The following is a 24862-nucleotide window of genomic DNA, read 5'->3' on the forward strand; positions in this document are numbered from 1 at the left end:
TAGCTTCTTTATCTCTCCTTAAATAATATGATTCCCAGAGCCCTCATTCATCATCTAGGGTCTGAGACAGGCATGCTGGTACAAGTGATTTACTGGGGAGTGGCCTCAGGAGAAACCTGTAGGGAAGCCAGGGAAGCAAGATGGTGAAGAGGGCAGAGCTAAGCAAGGATGCAGTTTAGCCAGAGACCAGCCCAGCCTATGCCACGGGGAGCTCTGGATCCTGAGTGGTACTACAGAATGAGTCTCACCTTGAGGCAAGGGGTTCAGTCTTGTATACTGTGACACTCAGTCGTTGGCTCTTGGGGGCGAGGGGAGTTGGAGGAAACTTTCCTGAGTGAAGTGGTTCTCATTTGGGCAAGGGCAATTCTCAGGAGGGCTAGCAGCCAACGCTCAACAGCATGTGGGGAATGGGTGACCAGGAAAGAGGATCTGTATACCTTCTGCTCATATCTCATTTCAGTCATTATAGTCAGACCAGGACCCAAATATCCCAGGTGTAGTCTGAAGTGTAGTATTCAAGGGATCCAGGCCGAGTACAGTGGCTCATGCTTATAATCCCAGCACTTTGGGAGGCCGAGGCAGGCAGATCCCTTGAGCCTGGGAAGTCGAGGCTGCAGTGAGCCAAGATCGAGCCACTGCACTCCAGCCTAGGCAACACAGTGAGACCCTGTCTGGAAAAAAAAAAAAAGAGTTCAAGGGATTCATTATATCCCATTCTCCTTAGCCCAGTATTAACAGTCTAGTCTTACATTTGGGTTGTCTGGTTGAAACCCCAAGAAATTTTTCACATAAAATTGCTCCCAGGCCAAGTGTCTTCCATCAATGCCTATGGCACGGTGATACCAAAGGCAAAAGCAAGTAAAATTGTATTCCTTTAAAATTTCCTCTTGTCAGTTTGGACTCACATTCTAGCTAACTAAGCCCTCATTGAAACTGAATTCTATCATCTAATCCAGCACTCTATGCTCTGTCTTCTGCAGACAATCCATCCTTTGGGCTGGTCATCTCTCTTTTTGTTTGTTTGTTTGTTTGTTTGTTTGTTAAGATGGACCCTCGCTCTGTTGCCTAGGTTGGAGTGCAGTGGCACAGTCTCAGCTCACTGCAACCTCTGCCTCCCGGGTTCAAGCAATTTTCCTGCCTCAGCTTCCCAAACAGCTGGAACTACAGGTGCGTGCCACCACACCTGGCTAATTTTTGTATTTTTAGTAGGGACAGGGTTTCACCACGTTGGCCAGGCTGGTCTCGAACTCCTGACCTCAGGTGATCCACCTGTCTTGGCCTCCAAAGTGTTAGGATTATAGGCGTGAGCCACAGCACCTAGCCAGGGCTGGTCATCTCTTAGTGTCTGGCTGTCAGTGCCCCTGCCTGATGATATCTGTTCTGTTGCTGTCTGCAGAACAGAACCACAGAGGGAACTTTGGTTGAAAACAGTCAGCAGCAAGCCTGAGGCCAGGGCCGTAGAAAGAAAGCCAAGGTTTAATGGAAACATGAGTCTGAAATAAGTAGACAGCCCGGAACCCAGGTGGTTATGTAGTTAATGTTATGTGACCAATATAGAAAACTTGAGACTATCAGCTCAGTAGCTCTGAGCCTTCTTGTAGCTTGACAGTGCTGGGAAGGTATCTGAAAATAATTTAAGAAAAGTATTCGGACCAGATGCGGTGGCTCACACCTGTAATCTCAGCAGTTTGGGAGACTGAGGATCACCTGACATCAGGAGTTTGAGATCAGCCTGGACAACATAGTGAAACTCTGTCTCTACTAAAAATACAAAAATTTGCCGGGCATGGTGTCACATGCCTGTGGTCCCAGCTATTTGGGAGGCTGAGGCAGGAGAATCACTTGAGGAGGCAGAGGTTGCAGTGAGCTGAGATTGTGCCACTGCACTCCAGCCTAGGTGACAGAACAAAACTCTGTCTCAAAAAAAAAAAAAAAAAGAAAGAAAGAAAGAAAGAAAAGAAAAAGAAAAAGAAAAAAATGTATTCAACCAATATTCAAGTCATTTAAATGAGTTGTAGAGTGGCATATGATTACCTTAAACTTTATAATTTGCAGATAATTATACATCATCTAGGATAACATTTTCCACATATCCAACTGCACCATCATTTGCAGCATCACACCCAGAGGAGGCAGGTAGCATGGTACCTTCTCCCTCCCTCCATCAGCTCCAGGGCTCACACATCTAACTGGCCCTGGGACAGGGAAGGTCACCCCTCCTCCGACCCTGATTGAGGTGTTGAGACAGTTTTTTCTCACCAGGCCTCCATTAGCAGAAGAAGCCAGCTTTCTGAGCAGTTCTGCAAGCGTGTTTCTCTCTGCCAGCCTTGTCGAGAACTGGCAAACCTTTTCCCCTAAAGGGCAGTAGATGAAAAGGGTCACCATGAAAGGCAGATCGTACTTGGGAAATACCAAAGAGCACCTAAAATCACCTTATGTACCCCCAGAGATGTGTGTGTCCCACTGACCTTTGGGATACACCAAGTTGCAGCATATATTCTGGAGTGGAGAATCATCTAATTATTCCATCCTCCCATCCCCATCCTCCCAGACCAAAGACCTAAAAATCTTGAGAGCAGTAAGATTGCACAGTAGAAACCACATTAGAAACTTATTGCATTTGTCACCTCTGAACCACAAAGTAGATTTTTTTCTAACCTAGTTAAAGGCATGGAGCTTTACATATGACAAGCGTTCTCTCATTTGTTACCCTGCCCACCAGGTTCAGTAGGTCTCTACATGACTGGGCTCTCTTTACAAAGCAACTTAAACAAATTATGATATCAAGGAGAGATTCCAGTGATGAAGAACAGCCTGTTTTTGAATGTACTCCCCCAAATGCAGGCACAAGATGAATTTCATATTGGGATGGCTTAACTAACCTGTCTTGATTTCAGAGTCACTATGTCTGTCTACATTTAAAACAGATAATTATCTTTTAACTAGGCCAAAACATTCAGGTTACAAAAGGTCACAGTGAAAAGTTCTTGTCTCTGCAGGGAGCAGGCAAGAGCCCCACCCTCCTGGGCACAGCTGCAGCTGCCCAAGTTGCGGCTGTAGACCCAGGCATCTCTGCACTCTCCGGGGCCAAGAAGGGCCCCCTTGTTCCTGCAGGCTCAGAGGTGTCTGTTCCCACTGCCTGGCCTCTCCCTGCTCCTGGCACCCACTCTGATCTTGGAACAAGGTTGGGGTCAAGCCTGGATGCTGTTACAGCCCAGCCAGGTTGTGACACAGCAGACCCCTGCTGTGTTGGCCCCCTCTGGATTTTGGGCACTGATGAGTACAGGAGGGAGGCTGAGGTGGGGGCTGAGGGCAGCTTGATGCTGGTCTGCAGGCACCCCTTGGCACAAACAGCCTGGCATGCCATGAACTGTGGCAAGAGGCAGAGAGGCTCCTGGGCAGAAGAGGACAGGTCTCCAGTGAAGCTCCACCTTCAAGCTGGGGAGAGCTTGAAGCCTGATGGCCAGGCTGCTGGTCCCATGGACCAGAGTGGAAACTTGTGGTGCTTTTTCTGGGCCTGTCCATGGCTGCCTATGGACCAATCAGCATGCACGTCCTCTGCTCTGAAGCCCATAAAAATCCCAGACTCAGCCAGACTTGGGGACATGACAGGACTACCAGTGGTGAAGAGGAGCTACTGACCCCAGGGTTTCCTCTTGGCTGAGAGCTGAAGATACAACGTGATGACCAGCTGCAGAGAGGAGCTACCCACCCCAGGGTCTCCTCTCTGCTGAGAGCTGAGCAGATGTCAGGACTACCAGCTACAGAGAAGAGCTACCCACTCCAGGTTCTCCTCTCTGCTGTGAGCTGAATCTCATGAGGACATCTTGCCTGTGGAGAGGAGCTATCCAATGCAGGTCTCCTCTGAGCTGTTCTGTCACTCAGTAAAGCTCCTCTTTGCCTTGCTCACCCTCCACTTGTCTGCATACCTCATTCTTTCTGGACACAGGACAAGAACTTAGGACCTGCCGAATGGCAGGGCTGAAAGAGCTGTAACACAAACAGGGCTGAAACATGCCCCTTGCTTGCCACATTGCAGGTGACAAGAAGGAGAGAAGAGAGAAGGAGAGAAGAGCTGTGGCCCTTTGGGGAGCCGAGATCTAGGAGCTTCCTGAGCCAGGGCTGTGACACTCTCTTTGGAACTCTGGGGTTCCTGGCATCTCCAAGGTTCTGGGCACCACTGTGTTCCCTGGTGCCAACCATGGAAGCTGCTTGCAGTATGCCTGGTCCAGCTGCAGCCTCCCAGGGACTCATGCCAGCACCTGGAGCTGCCCACTCTGCCATAGCTGGTGTGCCTGGTTGTGTGCAATGGCCAGACCCTACACTTGCTGACACACCCCTTGCTGCTCCATGCCTGGCTTGCCCTTGGCAGGCAGTGGGCTCCAGGTCAATAGCGCAAAATGAGCACAGCCTGCTAGGCTGAGCAGCCAGAATGAGCCCAGTGGGCCTGAGCAAAACTCAGGCAAAAAAAAGCCACTGGCCTCAGAAGTTTCCAGCTGGTGAAGTGACACCCCAAGAATCCCATGACACAGGCCGGGCATGGTGGCTCATGCCTATAATCTCAGCACTTTGGGAGGCCAAGGCAAGTGGATCACGAGGACAGGAGTTCGAGACCAGCCTGACCACCAACATGGTGAAACCCCGTCTCTGCTGAAAATACAAAACTTAGCTGGGCGTGGTGGTACGTACCTATAATCCCAGCTACTTAGGAGGCTGAGGCAGGAGAATCGCTTGAACCCAGGAGGCAGAGGTTGCAGTGAGCCGAGATTGAGCCGTTGCACTCCAGCCCAGGCGACAGAGCGGGACGCCATCTGAAAAAAAAAAAAAAAAAAAAAATCCCAGGATACTAAAAATACAAATAATTAGCTGAACATGTTGGCACATGGCTGTAATCCCAGCTACTTGGGAGGCTAAGGCATGAGGATCACTTGAACCCAGGAGGCAGAGGTTGCAGTGAGACGAGATGGCACCCCTGTACTCCAGCCTGGGTGTCAGAGTGAGACTCTGCCTCAAAACAGAAAAATAAATAAATAAATAAAAATAAATAGAAACACAACTGATCACTGACTTCTCTAGCAACAAGTTCCTCCCTTCTCAAGCTCCCTTTCCCCTGGCAATTGATGTTAGTTAACTGGAGAGTGAGCATTCTATCAAACTCCATTTAGAGTCCAGAAGATAAACAGCTAGGCTTTCCTGTTGGTGACAGCTGCTTTGCAGATGCCAAAATCACCTCCAAGATCTTTTATTGCATTAAAAAAATGATCCCAGATGCTGCTTTCCACAAACTTCATAGATGGTTTTCCAATATATTAGTCCACAAAGTGGAATCCATTATCACATTCATTTATTTTTCATGAGGTGCTGTAACAGGAATCCTGGATTCAGCAAGTGAAGCTGAAAGCCATGTAAATAATGTATGTTAAGTACAACTGATAGGCACCATTGTCATCTTGACATCGCTGAGAGTGTTAAAGAGGCATACATGTGGCAACATGATCACATTCTTTATCCTTCTGCCAAGAGACTGGTAATGAAGGGACTGAAGGTGAATTTTTAATTTTCAACTTAAGTGAGTGGTTCTCCAGCATTAGTGAGTAGAAAAACCATCTGCAGGCGATTCCTTTTTTTTTTTTTCTTTTTGAGACAGAGTCTCAGGCTAGAGTGCAGTGACATGATATTGGCTCACTGCAACCTCCGCCTCCTGGGTTCAAGCAATTCTCTTGCATCGGCCTCCTGAGTAGCTGGATTACAGGCGTGCACCCACACCCAGCTAATTTTTTTGTACTTTTAGTAGAGATTTGGTTTCACCATGTTGGCCAGTCTGGTCTCAAACTCCTGACCTCAAGGGATCTGCCCACCAGGGCCTCCCAAAGTGCTAGGATTACAGGCATGAGCCACTGCTCCCAGCCAGATGATTCTAACTCAAAAGGTCTCTCTCTTTCCCACCCTTCCTTCCTTCTGACAAATCTCTTTTATTTTTATTTTTGGCTTCCCAGAAAGTATCTCACCAACAAGTATCTTTTAAGCTCCTGCCATGCATCAGACAATGTTTGGGCCTCATAATCTGCATGTTAACAAGCCCTCTAAATGATCTTTGGGTAGGTGGTTCAAAGAACACATTGTAGAAGCTGGCCTAAAGAAGCCTGTAATTGATACTGTGGTTATCTTTAAAAAATTTTTTTTAAATTTTCTTTCTTTATAAAATAGAGATGAGGTTTCACCATGTTGCCCAGGATGGTCTTGAACTCCTGGGTTCAAGCAATCCGCCCGCCTCAGCCTCCCAAAGTGCTGGGATTACAGGCATGAGAAACTGTGACCAGCCAATACTGTGGTTACCATTCATTTTATCCAGTTCCTCAACCCCTACAACAGATGCTATGTTGTGTTGAGGTACCCACCCTTCTCTGCTCAACCATGTGCTTCAGGAGAGGATGGTCACAGACCCAGGGGGTAGATCCTGATTGTTCAAAGGCAATCATGGTCTTCCCATTTCCCATTGTAGGGACCGGTTTAGATAAGGCCATGCGATGCAGCTCTGACCAGTACAATGGGGGAGAAATCTGCAGGGGGTTTCTGGGAAAGATTTTCTTGCTCCTAATAAAAGACATACAAGAAAATATGGTCTTTTCTTATTCTGAATATGGTTGTATCCAGATATAAAGGTTGGCACTAGTGCAGTCACCTTGCAACAAGAAGGGGAAAGCTAGCCCCCAAATGAAGCCTGCCCAGCAGGATGACAGAGCAACAAGATGGAAAGAACTTGGTTCTTGAAAATGTCATTGAGCCATGGAATTACCCAACCCTGGAGCTGTCCTATTCTTGGACTTGTAGGTGTAGAATAACACATTTCCTTGTTTAAGCCAGATGGGCTTGGGACTCTTTTATACCTTCTGCTAAAAACATTCTGACTGGCATTGAATTTGCATGTGCACTTTTGATTCAGGGTTTAAGCTTTCTGTAATTCACTGTTAAATAATTATAACAGTGTCTCAGGTGGGTTCCCTGGAAGCTGAGTCTGAGATAGGGATTTGAGTGCACATGATTTATTGAGGTCATGCTCTCAGGAGATTGGTAAAGCAGGAGGTGAAATAGAAAAGGAAAAAGGGAAGAGATGAGCAAGGATGTGGTTGCATGTGAAGTCTAGCTTTGGCCTGATCCATGGACGGTTCTGGAGCTGTATTGTTCAGTATGGTAGCCATTAGCCACATGTAGCTATTTAAGTTTAAATTAATTAAAAGGAGTTAAAATTTACAGCTCAGTTCTTTAGTCACATGCCAAGTGCTCAATGACCACAGAAACTCATAGGTAAAGTAATCAGCCACATCAATCATAGGAGCCCGAAACTCACCATTAGTTAAAGGTATCTGGAGAGAGTACCAATTGTGAGTACTACCGATGGTATGTAAGCAGACATGAGCTGCATGCAATGCTATTGGCGGAGAGGTTAGGTAACACTCCTTTTTTGCTAATCCACATTGGGAATTTAGAATCTCCCGAGACTGCTCCTAAGGAGCACCTTTATTTCCTAACAATCTGTAGAGTTCAGACACATACCAACTATATAAACATATCTGATAGGCGGGTCACTCCAGTGATCCTCAGATTGCAGGGGGGACAATGGAGGCTCAGAGAGCAGACTCAAAGGGAGAAAGGGACCTGGCGCAATGAGTAAGAACTAGAAAAAAAGTGCCTGAATGTCAAAGAGAACTGGTGGGGACAGAGGTCTGACTCTGGACAGAACTTGAAGCTGCTGCTGGAACTGTCTCATCCAGCCACTGTGTCCTACAAGAAAGAAAGAAGAGGGTATATATTTTCACTTTTTCACTATGTTCATCTCACTTTTTTTTTTTTTTTTTTTTTTGAGTCAAGGTCTTACTCTGTCGCCCAGACTGGAGTGCAGTAGTGCAATCTCAGGTCACTGCAACTTCCCTATCCCAGGCTCAAGTGATTCTCCTGCCTCAGCCTCCCAAGTAGCTAGAACCACAGACACGTACCACCACACCAGGCTAATTTTTTGTATTTTTTGTAGAGAGGGGGTCTCAACATGTTGCCCAGAGAGGTCTCAAACTCCTGGACTCAAGTGATCTACCCGCCTTGGCCTCCCAAAGTGCTGGGATTACAGGCATGAGCCACTGCACCCGGCCTGTAATCTGGCACGGTTTGAAATCCAACCACCCTGCCTATCTCACTTCTATAGTATGTTTTCGTATGTTTTATGTCTGTCTACTCATTGGTTATCTCTTCATATGACACCAACTTTGTAATGCCATCTTCTAGAAAGAGAATGGAAGATAATTCAGTCTTTCCTCTTACGTGGTTGGCCACAATTTGTTTTTTGATATTACTACTTTAATTTTATTTATTTTTTATGACTTTAAAAAAATTTTGTGGGTACATAGTAGCTGTATATATTTGTGGGGTACATGAGATGTTCTGATACTGGCATGTGATGTGAAACAAGCACATCATGGGGAATGGGGTATCCATCCCCTCAAGCCTTTATCCTTTGAGTTACAAACAATCCAATTATATTCTTAAAATATACAATTAAGTTATTATTGACTATAATCACCTTATTGTGCTATCAATAGTATTTATTTTTATTTTACTATTATTATTATTTTTGAGACAGGGTCTTGCTCTGTTGCCCAGGCTAGAGTGCAGTGGTATGATCATAGGTGCAACCTTGACCTCCTGGGCTCAAGTCATCCTCTTGCCTCAGCCTTCCAAGTGGCTGGGACTACAAGTTTGCGCCATCACGGCCATCTAATTTTTTAATTTTTTGTAGAGATGGGGTCTCGCTTTGTTGCCCAGACTGGTCTTGAACCCCTGGGTTCAAGTGATCCTCCCACTTTGGCTTCCAAAGTGCTGGGATTACAGGCTTGAGTCACTGCGCCCTGCCTATTATTCCTACTTTAGAAATATTTCTTTTTGCTTCACAACTTACTATGGGAAATGCCTCATCTTTACCTTCCTTCTCAGTTCTTTGATCAGGGGTTTCTTCTTGCCTGGAGGGAAGTCCTCAGATTTCCTAGCCATGTCCTCCCAGTAGCTGCTACCAGAGCACTAGCTGCTGGTTCAGCTCAGGTCAGGTCCTCATTGCCCTGTTCCATCACTGGTTTGGTCCTGGGGGGTAAGCAGGAGGGGCTTGGGGGTGCAGGAGAAGTAACTATGAGCCTAAGTCATAGTCGCCCCTGAGCAGGAAGCAGAGGAGCTTCTCATTCAGATTCTTCTCCTTGAGGTCAAAGATAGAATCCAGAGGCTAACCCACATCACCCCTCAGGGCACACCAGCCCAACTTCCAACTGCTGGCACCTGCACCTTTGGCTAAGGGCTGTTCTCTGGTCACTGAAGCCCACTTTGCTCACCTGTGTGGCAAGCTGCAGATGTCCAGGAATTACTGTTCCTCCCCACAACTCCCAGTAGACTTCAGCTAATGATTAATGGAAATTAGTGTGTAAATACCAAAGCTCGTCGTTCCTTGGGTGGGATACCTGTGCACAAGTCGACACTGGCTCCCAGAGTTTCCCATCATGATTGAGCTCCATTTGTCCTCATGGTAATTGACTGGGTAATGCCCATGCCTCCTTTATTTGGCTACCTTTCCTATACTTTCTCACTTCCCCTCCTATTGGTGTTTCTTTGTCTCTCAAATGAACTCCTTGCACTCTCAGCATCTGCTTCTGGGGGTACCCAACTAAGGCATTAGATGAAGTCTACAAGAGCAGTTGTCACTGGGGGCTGGGTGATTTGGACACAGTGCTGGTAGCCTGCTGCTTAGCCTAACCCTGAGGACCATTATCAGGGCACAGAGACTGGGGCAGCACACTCTGCCTCCACATCTTCTGCATGGTTAGTTTAAATCTGGAGTGAAGATTACTAGCAAATATATGGACCATACAACAAGCTACTTACTCCCATATCACTCTTACTTATTTTTTAATTTTTATTTTTTTGAGACAGGTCTCACTTTGTTACCCAGACTGGTGTGCAGTGGTACGATCTCGGCTCACTGCAGCCTTGATCTCCCAGGTTCAAGTGATCCTCCTGCATCAGCCCCCAAGTAGCTGGGATTACAGGTGTGCGCCCCCATGCCTGGCTGATTTTTGTATTTTTTGTAGAGATGGGGTTTCATTATGTTGCCCAGGCTGGTCTTGAACTCCTGAGCCCAAGTGATTCTCCCACCTAAGCCTCCCAAAGTGCTGGGATTACAGGTGTGAGCCACTGCGCCTGGCCTTCCATATAATTCTTATCAGTTCTAAAACTGCTCTTTTGTTCGCCGTCTGTTTGACTTCTGTGTTTTTCTCTCAATTGGTTCAGAACTTGAAAGTAGAAGGTCATTAATTGAGCCTCCTGAAACTGTTAAAAATAAGCATGGTAAGCTGGGCATGGTGGCTCACGATCGTAATCCCTTTGGGAGGCTGAGGTGGGCAAATCATGAGGTCAGGAGTCCAAGACCAGCCTGGCCAATAGGGTGAAACCCTGCCTCTACTAAAAATACAAAATTTATCCAGGTGTGGTAATGTGTGCCTACAATCCCAGCTACTAGGGAGGCTGAGGCAGCAGAATTGCTTGAACCCAGGAGGCGGAGGTTGCAGTGAGCTGAGAACATGCCACTGCACTCTACCCTGGGCGACACAGTAAGACTCCATATCAAAATAATAATAAATACCGCCGAGACCGCGTCCGCCCCGCGAGCACAGAGCCTCGCCTTTGCCGCTCCGCCGCCCGTTCACACCCGCCGCCAGCTCGCCATGGATGATGATATCGCCGCGCTCGTTGTCGACAACGGCTCCGGCATGTGCAAGGCCGGCTTCGCGGGCGACGATGCCCCCCGGGCCGTCTTCCCCTCCATCGTGGGGCGCCCCAGGCACCAGGGCGTGATGGTGGGCATGGGTCAGAAGGATTCATATGTGGGCGACGAGGCCCAGAGCAAGAGAGGCATTCTCACCCTGAAGTACCCCATCGAGCACGGCATCGTCACCAACTGGGACGACATGGAGAAGATCTGGCACCACACCTTCTACAATGAGCTGCGTGTGGCTCCTGAGGAGCACCCCGTGCTGCTGACCGAGGCCCCCCTGAACCCCAAGGCCAACCGCGAGAAGATGACCCAGATCATGTTTGAGACCTTCAACACCCCAGCCATGTACGTGGCCATCCAGGCTGTGCTGTCCCTGTACGCCTCTGGCCGTACCACTGGCATTGTGATGGACTCCGGTGACGGGGTCACCCACACTGTGCCCATCTACGAGGGGTATGCCCTCCCCCATGCCATCCTGCGTCTGGACCTGGCTGGCCGGGACCTGACTGACTACCTCATGAAGATCCTCACTGAGCGCGGCTACAGCTTCACCACCACGGCCGAGCGGGAAATCGTGCGTGACATTAAGGAGAAGCTGTGCTATGTCGCCCTAGACTTCGAGCAGGAGATGGCCACGGCGGCTTCCAGCTCCTCCCTGGAGAAGAGCTACGAGCTGCCCGATGGCCAGGTCATCACCATTGGCAACGAGCGGTTCCGCTGCCCTGAGGCTCTCTTCCAACCTTCCTTCTTGGGCATGGAGTCCTGTGGCATCCACGAAACTACCTTCAACTCCATCATGAAGTGTGACGTGGACATCCCTAAAGACCTGTACGCCAACACAGTGCTGTCTGGTGGCACCACCATGTACCCTGGCATTGCTGACAGGATGCAGAAGGAGATTACTGCCCTGGCGCCCAGCACGATGAAGATCAAGATCATTGCTCCTCCTGAGCGCAAGTACTCTGTGTGGATCGGCGGCTCCATCCTGGCCTCGCTGTCCACCTTCCAGCAGATGTGGATCAGCAAGCAGGAGTATGATGAGTCTGGCCCTTCCATCGTCCACCGCAAATGCTTCTAGGCGGACTGTGACTTAGTTGCGTTACACCCTTTCTTGACAAAACCTAACTTGCGCAGAAAACAAGATGAGATTGGCATGGCTTTATTTGTTTTTTTTTGTTTTGTTTTGGTTTTTTTTTTTGGCTTGACTCAGGATTTAAAAACTGGAACGGTGAAGGTGACAGCAGTCGGTTGGAGCGAGCATCCCCCAAAGTTCTACAATGTGGCCGAGGACTTTGATTGTACATTGTTCTTTTTTTTAATAGTCATTCCAAATATGAGATGCATTGTTACAGGAAGTCCCTTGCCCTCCTAAAAGCCACCCCACTTCTCTCTAAGGAGAATGGCCCTGTCCTCTCCCGAGTCCACACAGGGGAGGTGATAGCATTGCTTTCGTGTAAATTATGTAATGCAAAATTTTTTTAATCTTCGCCTTAATACTTTTTTATTTTGTTTTATTTTGAATAATGAGCCTTCATGCCCCCTCTTTTTGTCCCCCAACTTGAGATGTCTGAAGGCTTTTGGTCTCCCTGGGAGTGGGTGGAGGCAGCCAGGGCTTACCTGTACACTGACTTGAGACCAGTTGAATAAAAGTGCACACCTTACAAAAAAAAAATAATAATAATAATAATAATAAATAAATAAGCATGGTGGAAAGATAGGACTTCAGGATGAGCACAATCCAGGGAGATTGGAAAGAGGATGGCTAGATGCTGGCCCCTGGCCTGATGGAAGGAGCAAATCTATAGTCCACAAAGGAGGAGGCATAATGAGGTACTAGGCAGAGTACGAGAATAAGAATTTAGAAATAAAGAGAAGGCAGAAGCCAAGTAATTGGAACACATGGCGATGCTGGATGTGATCCTGTTGAAACTAGAGCTTAATTATCAGAACTGGGTCACTGCAACCAGAATAGAGTAATCCATGCTGATACATAGCTTGTGAGGTAAGAGCTAGTCAAATGCTTTCTTAACAGGCTATGATTGGACCTGGGGTGGGAGGCTGAGGCACAGCTGAGGACATGGTAAACCCAGGTGTGGACAGACATTGAGGAAACAGGCTGGCAGGCTGGTACTGATTGGTTCTGCAATCAAGCATTTAAAAGACTGGCGCAATTCTATCCTTCTGGTTTGTTTTGTTTTATTTTTGAAATGGTGTCTCGCTCTGTCACCCAGTCTGGAGTGCAGTGGCATGATCTCGGCTCACTGCAACCTCTGCCTCCCGGGTTCATGCAATTTTCCCTGCCTCAGCCTCTCATGTAGCTGGGATTATAGGCTCCTGCCACCATGCCCAGCTAATTTTTGTATTTTTTAGTAGAGACGGGGTTTCACCATGTTGACCAGGCTGGTCTTGAACTCCTGACCTCAGGTGATCCACCCGCCTCGGCCTCCAAAGGTGCTGGGATTACAGGCGTGAGCCCATGTACCCGGCCTTATTTTTCTTATTTGTTAAGGGGCAACACTGTGCTTTATAAAGCCACAAAGGAAAATGTCATTCTTTAGTCCTTTTTCTCAGATTTTGCAGATATTAGACTTAAAAGCCTCCTTGCCTAATCTGTCTCTTTTGTCTTCTCTGTTGAGGTTCATGCATCATGACGAAATACCAGCTGCTCTAAATGACTTCAAATTTGCCTGATCCAAACGAGTTGCATACCAGGTATAGATGTCGGGACTTGGTCAGTTACGAACGACAGAAACCTGAGTAAAACCAGCTTACGCAGAAAGAGATTTTTTTTTGATTCAGATAACTGGGAAGGATCCTGGGCTAGTTTAGAGGGTGGAAGGAAGAGCCCAAGAATCTAAGGCCTCAGAGACTTGAACTCTGGACTCAAGGTCAACCAGACTCTCTCTCCATTCAGTTCCCAAGCCAGTTTGTCACAACTTTTTTGACATATTTACCTTTTCCTGTCTTACTGCAGACAGAACTTTACAATACCTTTAATCTCCCCAGCAGCCTGAGTCACATGCTATCATGCAGCTCAGCCAGCTCAGGTCAGGTCCTCACTTCTCTGCTCCATCACTGATTTGATCCTGGGGGGTGATGGGAGGGGAATGCCAGCAGGAAGAGATCTGTGTATTGCATCCCTGGAGGACACTGATTAGTGCTGCTTGCATCTTATACCCATTTCATGGCCCAGCATGTAATGGACAATCAATAAATACTCTTGAATGTATGAGTAAGGCTTTCATAAATAATGTGACAGAGGTAGCTCTCATTGTTGTAAATTAATAAATTTTAGTTTACGTCTCTATCTGGAGATGCTGGTCCATGTGTGCTTGCTTCTGAGACATGTCTGCTGTCAGTGTTTTGAGGAAACAGTTTCTGAGTCTGCAAGCTTTGGTAAATTCAGAAGGTAATTAAATGCCACCCTTGAAGGTTTCCTGGATTACAGTCTGTTCTAGATGACCACCTAGACTATAAGCCTTTCCCTACTTAAATCTCTACACTAAGAACCTATTAATGAAACATATACGTTTTTCAAACTCATGTTTACAACATCACAATGAAGTAATTATAGTCGGATAAGATGTTATTGTCTCCATTTAATAGCTAGGAAGGTCCAGGCATATATTGGGTAAGTCAGTGTTTTTCAAGGAATGTCTTCCAGAACACACAACTCCTAGATGATTCATGAAAAGGCATTCTGTGGTCAGTTATGATTGGGAAGACTCTGAGTGATTTCCAATATATGTTAGTATGCTAAAGGTTCTGAAGGAAGCAGTTAAGAACTCTATATGGGGCAGGTACAGTGGCTCATGCCTATAATCCCAGCACTTTGAGAGGCCGAGGTGGGAGGATCACTTGAGCCCAGAAGTTCAAGACCAGCCTGGGCTTGTAGAGACCCAGTCTCTACAAAAAATTAAAAAGTTGGCTGGGCATGGTGGTGCTCACCTATAGTCCCAGCTACTCGGGAGTCTGAAGTGGGAGGATCACCTGACCTCAAAATTCAAGGCTGCAGTGAGCCAAGATCATGTTACTGCACTCCAGCCTGGGCAACAGAATGAGATGCTGTCTTTTTTTTTTTTTTTTTTTTTGTGAGACAGAGTCTTGCTCTGTCGCCCAGGCTGGAGTGCAGTGGCACAATCTCAGCTCACTGCAAGCTCCACCTCCCGGGTTCACGCCATTCTCCTCCCTCAGCCTCCCGAGTAACTGGGACTACAGGTGCCCGCCACCATGACCGGCTAATTTTTTTGTATTTTTAGTGGAGACGGGGTTTCACCGTGTTAGCCAGGATGGTCTTGATCTCCTGACCTTGTGATCTGCCCGCCTTGGCCTCCCAAAGTGCTGGGATTACAGGCATGAGCCACCGCGCCCGGCCGAGATGCTGTCTTTTAAAAAAAAAGCATCAACAGAGAAAGCTATATTAAGTAAAATTCATTTAACATTGATCAAAAGGATTTAGCAAAATTATTGGACCTTAAAACTGCTGTTTCTATATATACCTTCTCTTATTCCCTCCTGTTTTCACACAGGATCTGTCTCTTTCCACCTAAGGCCAATCTCTCCATTTATACCTAGGACCCTATTTTCCTTTCCATCCATTCTTAAGAATCTTCTATTTTTCAAGTATTCTCTCTCCTTCCTCATCCTAGGGGTGGTAGCAGCTCCCTGCTCTTGCTAATCATCCCGTTTGATTTTCCAATACCTATTTAATTAGTTCCCCTTACTTGGTATGAGTTATGTTTTCCTGATTTGACCCTAACTGATGATGATACATGGAAATATCAGAAAATAGGGAATGGGGGAAGGAGAGCATTTGAGAAACAGGCAAATTTTACTTGACTTGGTAGATTACCTTGAAGTCAAGGTACCTCAGGGAAAGTAGAAGAGACCAGGAGGCAATGGCAGTAGATTGATGTCTATGAGCTCTTACCTAGGCATCATTCAGTTTCCTGTGAAAGCAGATGTCCTCCACACTAGCGGTCGTGGGGAAGTTGTATGAGTAGAGAAAAGGGCAGGTTACAGAGGACAGCCCATCTCCCTGTATATGAGCGATTCTCTCTGGTTGTTAGTAAGTCACAAATAAGTCAGTGCTGTCATCTAGTTGCCTGGGGTGGGGGTCAGAGGACTTGCCCCACAGCAAAAACCTCTTTATCTGGGAACAAGCTGAGCACAGCTTCTTTTGGCTGCATCTGCAACCTGTCCTGGGTTGGGCCAGCTGCTGAGTTGTCACAGTTTGTGGTTGGCGCCTATTGTTAAATGTCAATATTTTCACAGTCATCCCACACTGCTATGCTATGGCATTTGTCCTTTGGCCCTGGGAAGACAGGCAATTCTTTCATACATAACAGGAAAAGATAGAAGAGAGACTGTCTTTTTCTCTCAAAGAGTGTTCAAGTCAGTAGCAGGTTATTGTACTCTGAATAATGCCCTTTCAAATGGAGAAAAAATATAATTCTGAAATCACACACTTCTGGGACCATTAGAGACACCAGTTTACTGAGCATAACTTTTGCAAGATGATTTTGTAATGAAATGTCATCTTCAAAGTCTGAAATAAGTAAAATATATTTATTCAGAAAATGCGTGTTTGTGTATATGTATTAAAATCTATTACCTTTAAAGCATCCCATGATCAACACAGGAGATGAGAATTATACTGTGCTTGAAGTATAGACAACATTGAGTCCGAGAGTGTTAGGCAGACTTGAAGTTCCACATGTAAGAATGTCCTCAATCGAGGTGTCTCTGGAGTTTTCCGGAGGTTGAATCTGGAATGACCAGTTCTTGGGTGTGCCCTGTTGAGGAGCTAACTGGTGCAGGAGCTATCTGGGGTGAAATCACTACCTATGAGAAGAAAAGCCTCTCCTCTACCTTTCCCAGGCTGAAAAGACAGCTTGGCTTGGGGATGGCATGGGTGGAGCTTTCAGCTGACACTTAAGGCCCAGCTCTCCTCCCAGTGTGAGGAGAGGGTGACCCTACCCTCTTCCTGTTGCCACAGGAACCATGGAGGGCAGCTGTTGAGGAATTACCCCTGAATGAAGGAGGGCATAAATGCTCATTCCCCTCTGAAGGTCTGTAAAGTGCAGACATAAACATCCCAGACTCTCAAACATGAAATACTTGTCCTTTTGCACCTGGGTTGAAAAGTCAAGCCTAATTATTTTAATAATGCCCCAATGCCTTGAACTTCATCCATTCCTATAAAAGCCTAGGACCCCAGGAGAAGGAAACCTAGCACCCCAGAAACCCTGCTTGAGACAAATAATCCTCAGCTGGATTTTGTGGCTAATGCCCGTAATCCCAGCACTTTGAGAGGCAGAGGTGGGAGGATCAGTTGAAGCTAGGGGTTCAAGACCAGCCTGGGCAATATAATGAGATCCCATTTCAAGAAAGAAAGAAAAGAAGAAAGAAAGAAAGGGAAAGAGGGGAGAGAAAGAAAGTAAGAAGGAAGGAAGGAAGGAAGGAAAGAAAGAAAAAGAAAGAAAAAGAAAGAAAGAAAGAAAGAAAGAAAGAAAGAAAGAAAGAAAGAAAGAAAGAAAGAAAGAGAGAGAAAGAAAGAAAAGAAAGAGTATTGTAAAAATCCTTAGTGTTGAAAATAAAGTTTCATGATTAGGAAAATGTCAGTGAAAATACTTTATTTTTTAAGATTTAATTTTCTTAAATTGTAAATGCTACCCTTTAAAAATTATTGATGATAGAAAAAAATTTTCCTTCCTTCCTCCTCAGGAGGCAGTTCCTAGTAATAAGAGGATTTTTTTCCCTCTTTTTTTCTAAGTGCAAAATCTTTCTTGTAACTTCCTCATAACAATTGCCTCTCCCGCACATGAGGACAGGGTTCAGTGTTAAGTGTAGGAATGCAGGAGAGGTGGGGTGGAGAAAACTCTGCTTCAGGAAGGGAGAGACAAAGATGACCAAAGTCTCTGTACTGGGTAGAGAAGGCTGAGCCAAACAAGGCCAAAGTCTGCATGGGAAGGATTAAGACAGCAACCCAAAGGGCAGCACGGAGAGTTGTTTGGGGAGAAAAGATACTTTTAATAAGATTATTCGGAGTAAATACTGTGCACTATACAATGTAGACTATGCCCTTTGTTCCTTATAGAAAACCTAGACTGTAGAAATTCTACATTCAAATTCTACATTTAAAAAATATCTATTTTTTAATAGTGTGTGGAAGAGTCTGTTTTCTTTTGGAGATTTGGTTCCAAGATTGAGACAAGAAGGGTATAGCTCCTGCCCTTGGGGCTCAGCTACATGTTGGCTACACAAAAGTATTAAATTCTCATGGTAAAATTTCAAAACATACAGAAACACACAAAGTGAAAAGTGAAATTTTCAGAAAATTTCACTCCCCCACCCTCCAATTCTGATTAATTACATTGTTCAGCGTTAACCTATCCACAACTAATGGTTTGGTGCTTTAATGTTTTTCCTAAGCATTTATGGACACATATAATTGAATATTTGGCTCAAAAAGAATTCAAGGTTGAAAATAATTTTCCTTTAAAGTTTTGATGGTATCAGTCCATTGCCTACTTCTTCAGCATGTTAAAATTAATTTTTGAATAGTTAATACATGCTTGGGATATGAATTCAAAAGGTAAAAAGGATATAAAATAAGTCTCTTCACCACTGATCCTGCCATCTGCTTAGTTCCATCGCCGGTTGTAACTACTGTTACTGGTTTCTTTTTTCTTTTCTTTTCTTTTCTTTTTCTTTTTTTTTTTTTAATGAGACTGCATCTTGCTCTGTCGCCCAGGCTGGAGTACAGTGGTACGATCTTGGTTCACTGTAACCTCCACCTCCCGGGTTCAAGCAATTCTCCTGCCTAAGCCTCCCAAGGAGTTGGGGCTATAGGCATGCACCACCACACCCAGATAATTTTTGTATTTTCAGTAGAGACGGGGTTTCGCCATGTTGGCCAGGCTGGTCTCGAACTCCTGACCTCATGATCTGCCCACCTCGGCCTCCCAAAGTGCTGGAATTACAGGTGTGAGCCACTGTGCCCAGACTTTTTTTTTTTTTTTTTGAGACAGGGTCTCACTCTGTCACCCAGAATGGAGTGCAGTGGCGTGATCTCAGTTCACTGTAGCTTCTACCTCCCTGGAGCAAGGATCCTTCTACTCAGCCTCCAGAATAGCTGGGACTACAGATGCACACCACAAACACAGCTAAATTTTATGTTTTTTGTAGAGACAAGGTTCTGCTATGTTGGCCAGGCTCAAACTCTTGGGCTCAAGTGATCCATCCATTTTGGCTGCCCAAAGTGCTGGAATTACAGGTGTGAGCTACTGCGCCTGGCCAAAATTGCCATTTTTGAAGTTAAAAAAAATCAGCAATTCCATGAGATTCAATCTAACATAATATGTACAACATATGCTTATGCATATAATTTTTAATCACACGGATGATAGCATCCTGTATACACTATAGATTTCTCACTTAACAATCTTGAGGTCTTCCCATACCCATATGTATAGAGCTGCCTCATTCTTTTTTTATTTTGCGCCTATTTATTAGTTTTCTTGCCTAACTATTATTATTCTAAAATTTACATACAGAAAAATTGAACTCTATGAGTTGTAATGCATGCATAAATTGTAATGCATGCATAAATGTAAGCTCTATGAGTTGTAATGCATGCATAAATTTGTGTACCCACCACTACAATCAGGAAACAGAAATAATTCAAATATATCAGTGTAACCTCCAACAATGACCAAAACAAAATATTACCAGTGCTCGAAAATCTCCTCATCTCCATTGCTACGCCTTTCCTATACCCCAAGACAATATTTTCCTTTACTTCTAACACAATAAATTAATTCTGGCTTATATGGAATTGTATATGGAATCATATACACTAAAACATCCTTTCATCTGTCTTTTTTTTGTTCACCATAATGTAAGATTTGTCTATATTGTCTTCTGATGACTATAGAGCAACGAATTGCACCATATTTCACTACAGTATTTTTGATATAAAGAATTCAAAATAAACTTTTGCATAGATTGACAAACTATTTTTATTTATGGTGTCTGGATCTTATGTTATACTTAGGCCTTTAACACTCCAAGATTATAAAATTATCTTACATTTTCTCCTAGTACTTTAATACTTTCTTTTTTTTTGTTTTAGATGGTCTCGCTCTGTCGCCCAGGTTGGAGTGCAGTGGCGCAATCTCGGCTCACTGCAAGCTCCGCCTCCCAAGTTCACGCCTTTCTCCTGCCTCAGCCTCCCAAGTAGCTGGGATTACAGGCGCCTGCCACCACGCCCAGCTAATTTTTTGTATATTTAGTAGAGACGGGGGTTTCACCGTGTTAGCTAGGATGGTCTTGATCTCCTGACCTCATGATCCGCCCGCCTTGGCCTCCCAAAGTGCTGAGATTACAGGCGTGAGCCACCGTGCCCAGCCAATGATTTCATTTTTTTCAAACTTAATTCCCACTCCCAACCCGCCACCAAAATATATTAACCTATTACCCAAACACTCATGTAATCCTTACAGGAATTATGGTGGCTACAATTACATGTCTTTATTTTAGAGATGAAGACACTGAAACATACAGAAGTTATTTTCCCCAATGGCAAAGTTGGCATCTGAACACAGTCAGTTGACTTTAATGTCAATGTGCTTATTCATTACTCTATCCAGCCTTTCTACGGGAACCCATCACCCATTATCAACATGACTGGCAAGCACCTCTTTAAAAAAAAAAAAAAAAAAAAAACACAACAGAAACACCGTATTTAAATGTTTGCAAGAGTGAATTAGGTTACTTAGGAGTCTAATTAGCAAGTAGTTACTTAGTAAGGAGTAGGGAATTTGACACCTTCTCATTTCTATTTCATCAACAGTTCTCTTATCAAGGGACCTCATTCTTGAAATAAGATTTACTTATCAGCCCAGTGTTGTTTTCTCTTCAGATGATTGTTCTGATTCAATTTTTGAGTCATCAGCCACATAAATATTTCTGGAACATGTCATGTAAACAGATGCAAAACTGTTAAAAATTAAGTTGAACAGCTTAAAAATATTAGTAGACTGTGACTCAGAGAAGTGAAGTAAGTGTTAAACACAGCTGGAGACCAGGAAAGAGGGCAAGAAGGCCTGGAGTCACTTTCCAATTCTATCTCTGAGATCATATTACTACGGACAAGTAATTTTTTGGTTCTTCTTTGTGTCTATTTGTCAAACAGAGCCAGTAAGAGTAAGAAGTAGCTCTTCATTTTTCCATAGTTTATTTACTTTCTGCCAATAATGGGAATTAAATTAACACCAAACTTTTTTTTAATTTTTAAATTTAATTTTTTTTTTTTTTTTTTTGAGACGGAGTCTTGCTCTGTCACCCAGGCTGGAGAGCAGTGGTGCAATCTCAGCTCACTGCAACCTCTACCTCCCAGGTTCAGGCAATTCCCCTGCCTCAGCCTCCTAAGTGGCTGGGATTACAGGCACATGCCACCACGACCGGCTCATTTTTGTATTTCCAGTAGAGATGGGGTTTCACCATGTTGGTCAGGATGGTCTTGAACTCCTGACCTCGTAATCCGCCTGCCTCAGCCTCCCAAAGTGCTAGGATTACAGGCGTGAGCCACCGAGCCTGGCAACAACAAACATTTTAAAAAACCCTTTAAAGATAACTTATACTAGGCTGAAAAGTTGGCTAAATTCCAAAGGGTCTAAGTTTAGACTCTGATGTGTAGACCTTTCTTCCATGGGAGGTTTTCCAATGGTTTTATAATTGAAATTTAAATAGCCTTACAATATTCTCTGGTAAAAGTAATTATTAGCAACATAACATTTTGAAGCATTCTGATGAAATATATTAAAACAATATAGTAATACAAATATTTCAATCTCTACATCTTTGTTACTTGTTACAACAAATGCCTCTCTCCTCCCACCTCCATGTCTTGAGTATAGCTATAATGGAAGGAAGTAAGAGCTGGGGTCATAGAATACGTGACACCTACCCTAAATTCAACCCATTTCCCCCCTCCCCCAACTCCCCTTGGAAGCATAAGCATCAAGATCCCCAGGGAACTGCAATCATTCCAGTCTGAGACCAGTAAAAAACGGAGAAGTGTCCCATAGCAGAGTGGAGATTTAGCAAAAGTAAAGAGACAATGAGAAGAACACACAACTTGGAAGATCAAGGGCTATTTTACTAAATATACTTAGAGGGAATTGTCCCTTAGGGTAAAAGGAAGAGCTAATATCTGGGTTACATGAATTGTATAATACAATGTGAAGGAACTCTGATAACATACACACTTAAGATGACATTTTAACATTGCTTATATTAAATAAATGGAAACTACAACAAAAGTAAAATACCATTCACCATCTTTTTGATTGACAAAAAATTAAAAATATATTCATAAGGGCATTTCCCACACTATCAGTAGAAATATAAATTGCTATATATTTTGGAGATCAAGTTGTCATTAACCATGCTCATTGGATAGAACTCTCAATTATACTTCTAGAAATCCATTCCTTTCTTTTCTTTTTTTTTTTTGAGATGGAGTCTTGCTCTGTCGCCAGGCTGGAGTGCAGTGGCACCATCTTGGCTCACTGAAACCTTGGACTCCCTGGTTCAAGCGATTCTCCAGCCTCAGCGTCCCGAGTAGCTGGGACTACAGGCACGCATCACCATGCCAGGCTAATTTTTGTATTTTTAGTAGAGCCAGGGTTTCACCATGTTGGCCAGGAGGGTCTCAATCTCCTGACCTCGTGATCCACCTGCCTTGGCCTCCCAAAGTGCTAGGATTACAGGCATGAGCCACCACGCCTGGCCAGAAATTCATTATTTTCTACAGAAACATACACACTAGTATACAAACATTTATTTATAAAGTTGCTTACTGTAATAGTTTCTTTCCTTTTTTTTTTTTTTTTTTGAGACGGAGTCTTGCTCTGTCGCCCAGGTTGGAGTGCAGTGGCGAGATCTCCGCTCACTGCAAGCTCCACATCCCGGGTTCACGCCATTCTCCTGCCTCAGCCTCCCGGGTAGCTGGGACTACAGGCGCCCACCACCACGCCTGGCTAATTTTTTTGTATTTTTAGTACAGATGGGGTTTCACCATGTTAGCCAGGTTGGTCTCGATCTCCTGACCTCGTGATCCGCCTGCCTTGGCCTCCCAAAGTGGTGGGATTATAGGCATGAGCCACCGTGCCCGGCCTTCTAATAGTTTCTTATTAGCAAAAAATAGGACAGAAGCTAAATGCCTACCAATTAGAAATCTTAAATTATAATTCATATATAGTATAAAATACTATGCAGCCATTAAAGAGATTGAAATACATATACTGCCGGGCGGCCTTTGGGAGGCCGAGGCGGGTGAATCACGAGGTCAGAAGATCAAGACCATCCTGACTAACATAGTGAAACCCCGTCTCTACTAAAAATATAAAAAATTAGCTGGGCGAGGTGGCGGGTGCCTGTAGTCCCAGCTACTCAGGAGGCTGAGGCAGGAGAATGGCGTGAACCCGGGAGGTGGGTCTTGCAGTGAGCCGAGATCGTGCCACTGCACTCCAGCCTGGGCAACAGAGCGAGACTCCGTCTAAAAAAAAAAAAAAAAAAGAAATACATATACTGATTAGAAATGATATTCATGGCATATTAATTGAAGAAAGCAAGATATGGATTTTGTAGAATCAACTTTTCCTAAAATAAAACAATTAAAACTAAATATATTTATGTATAAGTAGATAATTAAATGTATATATTTCATATATTTTATGTATAGACAATTAAATGTATATATTTCATAAATACAGAAAAATTGAAAAAATGAAAACTGAATTACTAATAGAGGTTATTTGCAGGGACCAGATTATTTTTGTTACAGTGAGCATATTACTTCTGTAAGAAACGAAGATAAAAATTCAGCGTGATACATACATTAACAGCATGTAAGACTGAGGCTGTATGGAGGAGAGTATGATTAACTCCACTGGTATGTATGTGTTGGGGGTGGTTTGGGGAGTGGTATTAGAGAATGCCTGAAAGAGATAATGAAATGAGAGCACAGCGTTGTCCAGGGTAGAGAAGAAAAGTGGAAAAGGAGGAAAGGTACAGTCAAGGAGGACAATGAGTGTACTTCCATACTCATTACGATTTTCACAACTACTCTGTATAATTTGTAGACCAAAAAAAAAGAAAGACAAGCATGTACATAAAAGCAGGTTGTGGGCCGGACACGGTGGCTCACGCCTGTAATCCCAGCACTTTGGGAGGCTGAGGCAGGTGGATCACCTGAGGTCAGGAGTTCGAGACCAGCCTGGCCAACATGGCAAAACCCTGCCTCTACTGAAAATACAAAAATTAGTGGGGCGTGGAGGCACATGCCTATAATCCCAGCTACTAGGGAGGCTGAGGCAGGAGAATCGCTTGAACCCGGGAAGTAGAGGTTGCAGCAAGCCGAGATCATGCCACTGCACTCTGGCCTGGGTGACATAGTGAGACACCGTCTCAAAAAATAAAACAAAAGCAGGATGTGGCTGGGTGCGGCGGCTCACACCTGTAATCTCAGAACTTCAGGGAGGCTGAGGCATGTGGAACACTTGAGCCCAGGTGTTGGAGACTAGCCTGGGCAACATAGTGAGACCCTGTCTCTCTCTCTTTCTCTCTTAAGAAAAAGCAGAATGTACCAAGGGAACCCTGAGTTAATTTGATATTTCTGGAGCTTTGAAGCGTGAAGAGTGGCGAGGGTTTAGTATGAGGGAAAGCAGGAGCCAGGCTGCTGAGGGCTTCTAGTACTGCCTGGGAGTACGAACACTGTCATGTAGGACAGGGTGACCACTGATGGGGTTGCAGCAGGAGAGTAACATCAGCTATGTGGAAGATGGATTGGAAAGAAGCAAAACTGGAAACTGGGGGGCCATTTAAATAAGCTATAATGAAGATTGAAACTAGTGGCAGGGTAAATTAGGAAAGCAGATGGATTTCAGAACTATTTCAGAGGAAAATACACAAGACTTAGTGATTCTCTGGATACTGGTGGTGTATAGAGAGGGATGTCTTGATTGACTTCCAAACGTTTGGCTTTGGTAA

The 24862-nt window shown here is 44.7% G+C and overlaps 1 pseudogene across 1 annotated transcript; it reads left to right on the plus strand.

Moving 5' to 3' along the window:
- The first annotated feature begins 10673 nt into the window (after positions 1–10673).
- On the plus strand, positions 10674–12136 carry LOC139361937 (actin, cytoplasmic 1 pseudogene; annotated as a pseudogene). The gene has a single exon (XR_011619958.1). The product of XR_011619958.1 is annotated as an actin, cytoplasmic 1 pseudogene (transcript).
- Positions 12137–24862: the final 12726 nt, after the last annotated feature.

This window comes from Macaca nemestrina, chromosome 2 (genome assembly GCF_043159975.1).
Source record: "Macaca nemestrina isolate mMacNem1 chromosome 2, mMacNem.hap1, whole genome shotgun sequence".
Taxonomy (NCBI): domain Eukaryota; kingdom Metazoa; phylum Chordata; class Mammalia; order Primates; family Cercopithecidae; genus Macaca; species Macaca nemestrina.